The sequence below is a fragment of the Chionomys nivalis genome, chromosome 2, assembly GCF_950005125.1.
Source record: "Chionomys nivalis chromosome 2, mChiNiv1.1, whole genome shotgun sequence".
Taxonomy (NCBI): domain Eukaryota; kingdom Metazoa; phylum Chordata; class Mammalia; order Rodentia; family Cricetidae; genus Chionomys; species Chionomys nivalis.
The window spans coordinates 72408147-72417720 of record NC_080087.1 but is presented as its reverse complement, the minus strand read 5'-3'; positions in this window follow the sequence as shown (position 1 = coordinate 72417720).

The window sequence follows — 9574 nt, the reverse complement described above, 5'->3', positions numbered from 1 at the left end:
GAATGGAGGAGCTGGTCTGGTTACCCAGCAACGCAGGCTCGGTATCTGGGAGGTGGGGAGGGGTGTTCGCCTCGGCCTCTCGCAGCTGCACAGGCGAAGGACAGTGGTGTGCACGTCCTTTGGTTTAGTCAACAGCTTCTCACTTGTGTTTCCACTCGGTCTATGTTTGCAGTTTCAGGCCTGTTATTAGCATAAGTTAGGCCAGTAATTCACCAAGGTTTAGCTCATGGGTCCTGCGAGAAACCAAGACTGGTTCAGAAACCAACACGTTCTAACCCCTTTTCTCCTTCTAAGAACACTTAGAATTTTTTTTTTGGGGGGGGATAGGTGGAGTGGGGGTCATTTCCTATTCAATTTCCCACAGGATGTAATAATGCAATGCATTTGATTTAGGAAGTAGATAGGAGGCAGGATGATGAAATGGCTGGGGGGGGGATGGGTGATTACAACAACCTGCTGACCCGAGTTTGAGTCCTGTGACCCACAAGCTGGAGGGAGAGCACTGACTTCTGCAAGTTGTCCTCTGACATCCATGGGCCAGCAATGACATGTGCGTCACCCGCCCCCCCCCAAATAAATAAATATAAAAAAGTAGATGTGAGCATTCAACTGTCAACTAAGGAAGGTATGGGTGTGGTTTGCAACATGAATAAACGCCACATCTATTAATAAGTATTGTCTTTGAGAAGTTAATGTCTGTTCAAAGTGTATTGTGCTGTTAGGTAATAGGCTTGTAATTTTTAAGCATGAAAGTTTCTCCATTTCAGTTGATGATATGCAACACAGACATAGATGGACATCAAGTAGGAACTGCTGAGCAGTCATAGCAGTTCTGAGACACACCAGTGTGTTTGAGGATTACTGCCCTAGGTGCAACTGGTAGACGTGGTTTTTCTGTGTGGGAGTATAGTGATGTTAAAAATTATAGCATTCATTTACAGAGAGTGAGAGAGAAAGAGAGAGAGAGAGGGACAGAGAGAGAAGGATGGAGGGAAGGAGAGGGAGGGAGGGGGGGGGAGAGAGAGAGAGAGAGAGAGAGAGAGAAGGATGGAGGGAAGGAGAGGGAGGTAGGGAGGGAGGGAGGGAGGGAGAGAGAGAGAGAGAGAGAGAGAGAGAGAGAGAGAGAGAGAGAGAGAGAGCCATTGCACTGTGTGTGAAAGTTAATGGCCTGAAAGCCTCAGGCCGGCTGAAAAGCTCTGGGTAGGAAAGTTAACTTCACTGATGAGACCTGTGGGCTGTCAGATTCCAGAAGTTTCTAACAAGAGGGTGGATGCATCTTCTCTGGGTGGCACCTGCCATCCAGAGACTGCAGAGGAGTTGCAGTGTGTGATCGCCACTTCCACGGAGAGGCTCGACCTTTCTGCTGTCCTGATTAAAGGGACAATTCTGCTTCTGCTACACCTGTCCTCTTTCATATCCACATCGCCTCTATCAATCCTGATCTAAAAATGGGGATCTCTTTCCACCCTGTGGAGCCAAATCAGGGTCAGCAGACTTGGTGGCAAGCTCTTTTAACCACTGAGCCATCTTGGTGGACTAGACGGCAGACATTTGACATTCCTGATAAATGATGTTATGTGATTTCTAAAATTTTATTTTTATGTGCATTGGTGTTTTGCCTGCTTGTATGTCTGTATGAGGGTGTTGGTTCCCCTGGACCTAGAGTCATAGACAGTTGTGAGCTGGGACTTGAACCCGGGTCCTCTAGAAGAGCAGTGCCTTTAACCACCGAGCCATGTCTCCATCCCTGAGTGATTGTTTTGAAAGTTCTAAATGGAAATCACAGGAAATGTAATCTGACTTTTCTTTTCCCTCATTGTACTGAAAACAGATTTTTTTTCTCACATATGTCCTGATATTGTTTCCCCTCCCTCTGCCTTTCCCAGTTCCTTCCCACCTCCCCTCCCTAGATGGCCCACTTCCAGTCTCTCAATAAAAAAACAAATAGGCTTCTAAGGGATAATAGTAAAATAAAATAAAATAAGATAAAACAAAAACTGACACATCGGAATTGGGCAAGCAAACAGAAGGAAAAGCCCCCAAGAGAAGGCACAAGACACAGAGATCCACTCATGTGCACATTCAGGAACCCTATAAAAAACAAATCTGGAAGCTATAATATAAACACAAAGTAGCTGTAGGATAAAAAGAGAGAAGAAAAAAATTATAGATAAAAATTAATATGATAAAATTTTAAAAAAGAAAAACCCTGAAATATTATGAGACAGGGACCTCTAAAGAAGCCACTGAGTTTGGTTTTTGCTGGCCTGAGGACAAACCCTACACAAGAGATTGAACATGGAGAAGTCAAGCTGGTACCTACACAGAGCCTGCATCCCTGGGTTCCAACAGCTTTGTTACAAGAAGAAACTCTACACACCATGTAGGAGAAATATACGTGTAACTGGAGGTTTCTCTCCTGCCTACCAGTTCCAAAAAAACCACTTGAGGCTTAATATTAATTACAAACTGTTTGGCCTATAGTTTAGACTTATTATTAACTAGCTCTTACAACTTTAATCAACTCATTTTTGTTATTTTTAATTTTACTCCAAGGCTTGCTACTTTTTACCTCAAATCCTTGTCTGGCAGCTGCTGGTGTCTCCCTGACTCTGCCCCTTTTCTCCCTTTATCTCTGTTTGATTTGTTTTCTTGCCTGGCTGTATTCTGCCTGGCTATTGGCCAAATCAGCTTCTTTATTAACCAATGGTAATAAGACATATTCATAGTATACAGAGGGGCATCCCACATCATGTAAGCAAGCCAGATGCAAACCCTTTGATCTCCAATGGTGTTTGGTCTGTAAAACACGTGAGTGTAATGGTGGCATAGAGCTGTGGGGATAGCCAACCAGTAACTGATTTGACTTAAGGCCCACTCCATGAGATGGAACCCATACCCAACACTGTTTGAGTGCCCAAGAACCTTAGACTAGACAGTTTGGGGACCTAGGGTAAAACCAAATATGTTGTTCTTAAAAAAAGGTGTCATTAAAGTGAGTCCTAATGAGCTGGAGAGGTGGCTCAGCGGTTAAGGGCACTGATTGCTCTTCCAAAGGATCTGGGTTCAATTCCCAGCACCTACATGGCAGCTTACAACTGTCTGTAATTCCAGTTCCAGAGGACCTGACACCCATAGCAAAACACCAATGCACATAAAATAAAAATAAATAAATCTTTAAAAAAGTGATAACATTCTGCTATACATGAAGATCAGTGCCTTGCTCAGTAGTCACTGGAGAAATTTCCTACAACAGATGGGAACGAGCACAGAGACTCACAGTCAGACATCAGAGAGAGACCTTGGAACACTCAATCCTAAGTAGGATGTCCTTATCCAATCCCCCCCCTCCCCCAGGACTCAGAGAACGCCGTGGAAAAGGAGGAGAAAAGAGTGGAAGAGCCAGAAGGGATGGAGGACACCAAGAAAACATGGCTGTCTAAATCAAAAGGATCACCACACATGAACACACAGAGAATGTGGCAGCATGCACAGTGCATGCCCGGGCAGGTCTGTACTGGATGGGGTCCTAGAGCTGAAAGAAGTGGACACAAGCCCCATCCCTAACCCAGAGGCAATCTCCAACTGATAACTATTTGCAAATGAAAATTTGGTTTACCTCAGGGGAGTCTCAGTGTGGGAAAAAAGTACTCTTAAGGGTAGGCAGCGTGCGGGTCTGACACACTCACACACACAAATAAGTAAATAATGATAAGATACATTTTTTTAAAATCTAGTGTTCAGGCTGTGACCATTTGGATAGGAATGTGCTATACATTTTCTGTGGCTGTGGGGATGGAGCACTGGAAGGGACAGCACTCACTGCAGGGAAGAGAAAGGAATTGGTCTGGTTGCCTAGCAACAAAAACCCAGAGGAGGTGAGTCACCAGGAATGAGACAGAGTGGAGGCGGTGGAGGAAGGGCAGTGTCCTCCTATCCCAGTGTGGCTGCCTGGACTGGAGGGAAGCCCGCAGGTTCCTCTTCAATTTTCTAATGGTCAGCATTTATCATTTCACGTCCGTCATTTGTATAAGTGAGGTCGTTAGTTCCCAAAGCTTACTCCAGTGATCCTTGGCCTTGTGGGGGTGGGATGGGGACCAGGGACTTCTCAGGACTCCACACGTTCAAAATTATTTTCCTGGAATATTTAGGTTACCATGGTTTATTCTCCCCTTCCTTCCCTCTCTCCCTCTTTCTTCCTTTCCCCCATTCCTCCTTTTGATTCAAGGCAGAACTCTACTGCTCAGGAATGTCCCGGGGGAAGTCAGTAACAGTCTTTGGGAATGTGAAGGGCTTCTATGGTCAAATCAGCCAGTACTCCAGCATAGGTGGGGGAAGGACTTTGGCAGATGATGGCTTCTGGAGAAGGGAGAATCAATTTCCTTCAAGGGCGTGGCTGCCGATAGGCGTGGCTGCCGGTAGGCGTGGCTGCTGGTAGGCGTGGCTGCTGGTGTGCTGTGTCCCAGAGGATGGCTCCACACCCACTCACATGTGGGCAGCACTAATTAGACTCTGTTATGTAGAGAAAGAGAGAAAGACGTAAAATGGGGAGCAGGTGAGGTGGGGGATGGCCTGGGAGGAGTCAGCTTGGGGGAAAGAGGATAAATACAAAGTACATTGTATACAAGTGTGGAATTCTCCAAGAATAAATAAAAATATAGTTTGAAAGAATTTCTTACATTAAATTTCTAAATGTCTTTTAACATCTCAGTTCTTTTGCATACCTGTAAGGTTTTTGTTTTCTTTGTTTTTTGAGACAAGGTCTCTGTAACAGCCCTGGCTGTCCTGAAAATCACTCTGTAGACCACGCTGGCCTCGAACTCACAGAGATCCTCCCACCTCTGCCTCCTGAGTGCTGGGATTAAAGGTGTGTGCCATCACTGCCCAGCGCCTGTAAGGTTTCTAGTATTTGATTCCATGTTGCTACCATCATTTGTGATTATCTTCCCGCGTCTAAAGTTGTGTGGGAAATGCAACAGAATTTCTAACTGGCTAGGTGGAAATGCAGGTATCTGAAGAGATGACTGTCTTTGAGTCACTTTTGCTCCTGTAAATAACCCACCTCATACCCAGTCATCCAATAAAACTCACTGATTCACCAACTTGAACTTCAATGATGTCCTTACTTTGATCTGTTCTTAGTTCTCTGTCTGGGACCCGTAGATGTTTGTTCTTGTCTCCTCAGGAAGAGTGTCACTCAGATGGGTAGCTTTGTCAACTCGATGTCAAATAAAGTCAGCTGGGGACTGAGTTTCAATGAGGTTCTGTCTACATCAGGTTGGCCTGTGGGCGTGCCTATAGGGGGATTGTCTTAATTAAGTCAGAGTCATTCAAGAAAACACAGCCCACTGTGAGGGGCGCTATTCTCTAGACAGGGAGTCCTGAACCGCACAAGACTGAAAAAACTGAACTTAAGCAAACAAGCAAGCAAGGGAGCAAGTCTTTCTGTCTTGATGTTGGATGTCAAGTGACCAGTCATTTGACGTTCCTGCCTTGACTTCCCCACAATGATGGACTGTAACCTGGAATTGTAGGCTGAAATAACCCCTTTGTCCCCAAGTTGCTCTTTGCTGGGTTGTTTTATTGCAACAACAGAAACGGAACTAGGACTCTAAGTAAGCACTCTACTGGGCTGTATTCCCAGCCTGGTAGTTGGATCTTAAGTGCTCAGCTCAATGGCATCAACTACATACACATTGTTTTCTATTCCATACTAACTTTGACCCCCAAGACTGTGCATGTTACAAAACTGAGACTCTGTATCCAGTGAAGTCTCACATTCTCTCCCGTTTCCAGCCTCTGGCAACCCACACCCTAGCTTCTCTCTGGGAATGATAGCCAGATACACCGCTTGTGGAAGTGGAATCACAGTAATCAGTAATTGTCGGGAGGGCTATTCTCACTTGACCTGACATCCTCAGTGCCCACCCAGGCACAGCATAGGTCAGAAATATCCTTCTTTGTGTGGCCGAGATTCAGCTGTAAGTGAGCATCACACTTCATTCATGATTTGTTCATCTTTTGACAGACACGGGCTGTGCCACCTTTGAACGGAATACCACTGTTGGGAACGTGAGCTCTGCAGGTAGCCACAAAGATCAATTTTCAACTCTTTGGTTGCTCTCGTTTCATTTCTGTTGCTGTGATATCCCAACAAAGAGGCAATATAAGGAAGGAAAGGGTTCGTTTGACTCACAGTCCCATGTTACAGTCCGTTTTTATGGGGAATTCAAAGTAGGCATTTACAACAGCACATCGGCAGTCAAGAACAGAAAGAATAAACATAGACCCTTGCTTAAATGCTTGCTCTCAGCTGGTTTTCTCCTTTCATACAGTTCACGACCCCTGTGCCTAAGGAATGGTGCCACTCACAATGGGCTGTCTCTTTCTACATCAATTGAAAATCAAGACAGTCTTCCACAGACATGCCCACGGGCCAACATATCTAGGCAAGTCCTTAATACTCCTGTCCCAGGCTGTTCTAGGTTGTGTCAAGTTGACAGTTACAATTAGCCAGTGCAGTAGTGTAAATCAAATGTGAAATTGCTGGATGGTGTGGAATTTCTGTGATTCGCTTATGTCCATCCCTGTCAGAATCGATGTTCTGCAATGTGTAAAGGTACAACCTACCCACAATGCGAAAAGGGTCCAGTTTCTCCAAGACACACCAGAGTTGGTTATTTTTTTTCATTCTGTCTTTTGGAGGTTGTGATGTCTAGTTTATGTCATCTTGACACAAGCCAGGGCTATCTGGGAAGGAGGAGCTTCAACAGAGAAAATGCCACCATATCTACCCGTGGGTAAATGAGTGGAAACATTTTCTTGATTAATGATTGATATAGGAAGGCTCACCCCATTATGGGTGGTGCCCCCTCTCCCACTAGGCAGGTAGTCCTGGGTTGTATAAAAAAAACAAAAACCAGGCTGAGCAAGCCACAAGAGACAAGTCGGTGAGCCACGTTCCTCCACAGTCTTTGCTTTAGGTCTTGCCTCCAGGCTCCTGCTCTGAGTTCTTGCCCAGAGTTCCCTCACTGTGGACTGTGATTTGATTGGTTAAGCCAAATAAATTTTTTCTGCCTAAGTTGGTTCTGATCATGGTCGTTGTCACAGCCATAGAAGGCAAGCTAGGACAGACAATAGCCATGTTTAGTGTGGTGGATGTGGTGGTTTCTTCTTTCTTTTTGTGTGTATGCGTGGGTGCTCATGCCTGTGTGCACACAGATACCAGAGGCCGTGGTGGGCATCCAGCTCTATCGCTCTCCAACTTATTCCTTCTAAACAAGGTCTCTCAGTGAAGCTGGACCTAAGCTGGTGGCCAGCAATCCTCAACAATCCTCCTGCCTCTGCTCCCCACAGTGCTGGGAGCCATATTGTTTACCCTAGCAGCTGCATCTCTTACATTATGTCCAACAATGAACGAGTGGTGGATATATAACTGTACTTGGAACTCCACACTGAAATGAGCAAGATGCTAACCTGTCATCTGGATCTTGCTACAACAGAAGGAAAGGAGGGATTGGTGGTGTAGGAGGTCCCACACGTGTGTGGAATGGCATGTGGAGAGCATAGACTCTTTCCCAAATCAGGAAGGCAGGTGACAGTGGCGCACAGGTTACAGCAGTGGCCTCAAACCACATCATGTAATGAACTGAGACCAAGCTTCCTACTCATGAACGAAGAGGAAAGCTGCTCACCGCCCTACAGAAAGGCTCCTTCCGTGTAATCCTACCACCTTGCATCGCTTACGTGTCAGGTACAGGGTGGGTATGTGGGGCACTGAGCAGAGGCAAAGGTGAGATCCCACTGTTTAAAATGGGCTACAGTCCCTTGGGTTTTCTGGAGGGACAAAGCTGAACACAAAAAGGTTTGGCTTCTTTTATTTAAAAAAAAATATATATATTTATTTATTTTTAAAAAATCCTTCTCATTTTAATTGGGTAGAAATGTGCTATACATTTTTTCGCTGCTTCCCTTCCCTCCTAAGGTTTGGATTCTTGATCTTCCCAGGGTCTAGAACAGGACTCGTGTTCCAAATGTGTTGGTTTCTGCATAAGTGGGCATTAGGAAGCCATACATTTACAAGATAAGATGGATAAGAAATAAGAGAGATGGAACTGGGATTGGAGAGATGATGTAGCAGTTTAAAGAGGAAGTCACCTTTGCAGAGAACCAGAGTTGGGTTCTCAGCACCCAAGCAACTTAATGTCCCTTGACTCCAGCTCTGGGCATCTGGCACGCTCTGGCTTTGGAAGGCACTGCAGTCACGTGCACATACTCCCCACCCCTGCAACATAATAAATAAACAAAAATGTGAAAGGCGGAGCTGTGAGAAGAGAGGGAGGATAAGGGCTGAGAAGCAGAGGGAGAGTGGTGTAGTCAGGCAAAACAGAATTCTAGAAGAGAGAGCAGGGTGGGGGTGGAGGAACACGCCTTTAATCCCAGCACTCGGGAGGCAGAGGCAGGTCAGCCTGAGCTATGGAGCAAGTTTCAGGACTGTCAAGGTTATACAAAGAAACCTTGTCTTGAAAAACAGACAGACAGACAAACAAAGATTCTAGAAGAGAAACAAAGAAAAACAAAAAGTTGAACATACAGAATAAAAGAAAGTCCGAGAAATGCAAAGACAGAGCAAGTAAGAGACAAAGAGACGCGATACTGAGGAAGGGACAGGAATATGGTGGCAGGGAGACAGGCAGACATTTGAAAGGAAGAATTACAGAAGAGATATCCTAGGTGAGAGAATCCAGAGACATGAGATACGCGAGGAGAGAAGTTAGAGTATTGTGGAGAGGGATGTGGGTTGAAAGATGCTTATAGATTTGATAAAACAAGAGAAAGGAAGCAGGAACAGCACGGCACCTCTGATGACCAGGGTTCGAGTCCCAGGACCCATACGGTGGAAGGAAAGAATTGACTCTTACAAGCTGTCCTCTGACCTCTACCCCCTCAACAGATAAGTAAACAGAGATAGATAATGTAAAAACAAAGAGAGGAAGCAAAAGAGCAAAGAAAATGCTAGAACAGAGAGATTTCTCCTGCTTTCCTCTCAAGGTGACTTCCATTCTCACATCTAGAAAGGGTAGCTAGGGGCCCATGGGAACCTGGGGCCAAGATCAATGCCCTGAAGCCTCATTACTGATGGCCAATAATGGGTCCTCGTGGGAGCCAAGTGCGGTCCCGATGTCTTGACCCAGGGAGTCCTGTAATTGCTGCTCCAGTCCCTCTGTGTCAGAGCTCTCTACGGATCTGGGTAGAGAGCTTAAACTCATCCTACACTGAACACAGTCTGGATAATTTGCTATTTTCCCCACTGCCGAGCCCAGGAGCCTCAGGCACACTGTGCACCCTTGCTGGTGGGAAGAATCTATCTACTCCATGATGGGGATGTGTAGCCATGGAGTCACTATGCGGTAGAGGAGGAGGTGAGGGGTTTCTGTGGGGTGAGTCTGTTGAGGTTTCAGATTCTTGAGGGAGACCCACAGGGGGCCTGTGAGATGTTCTGTGATTTAGAGAACCTGCCATACAAAGTGATTTGTGTGCATATAGGGTAGGAAGGTTTCTGGGGGAATCCTAT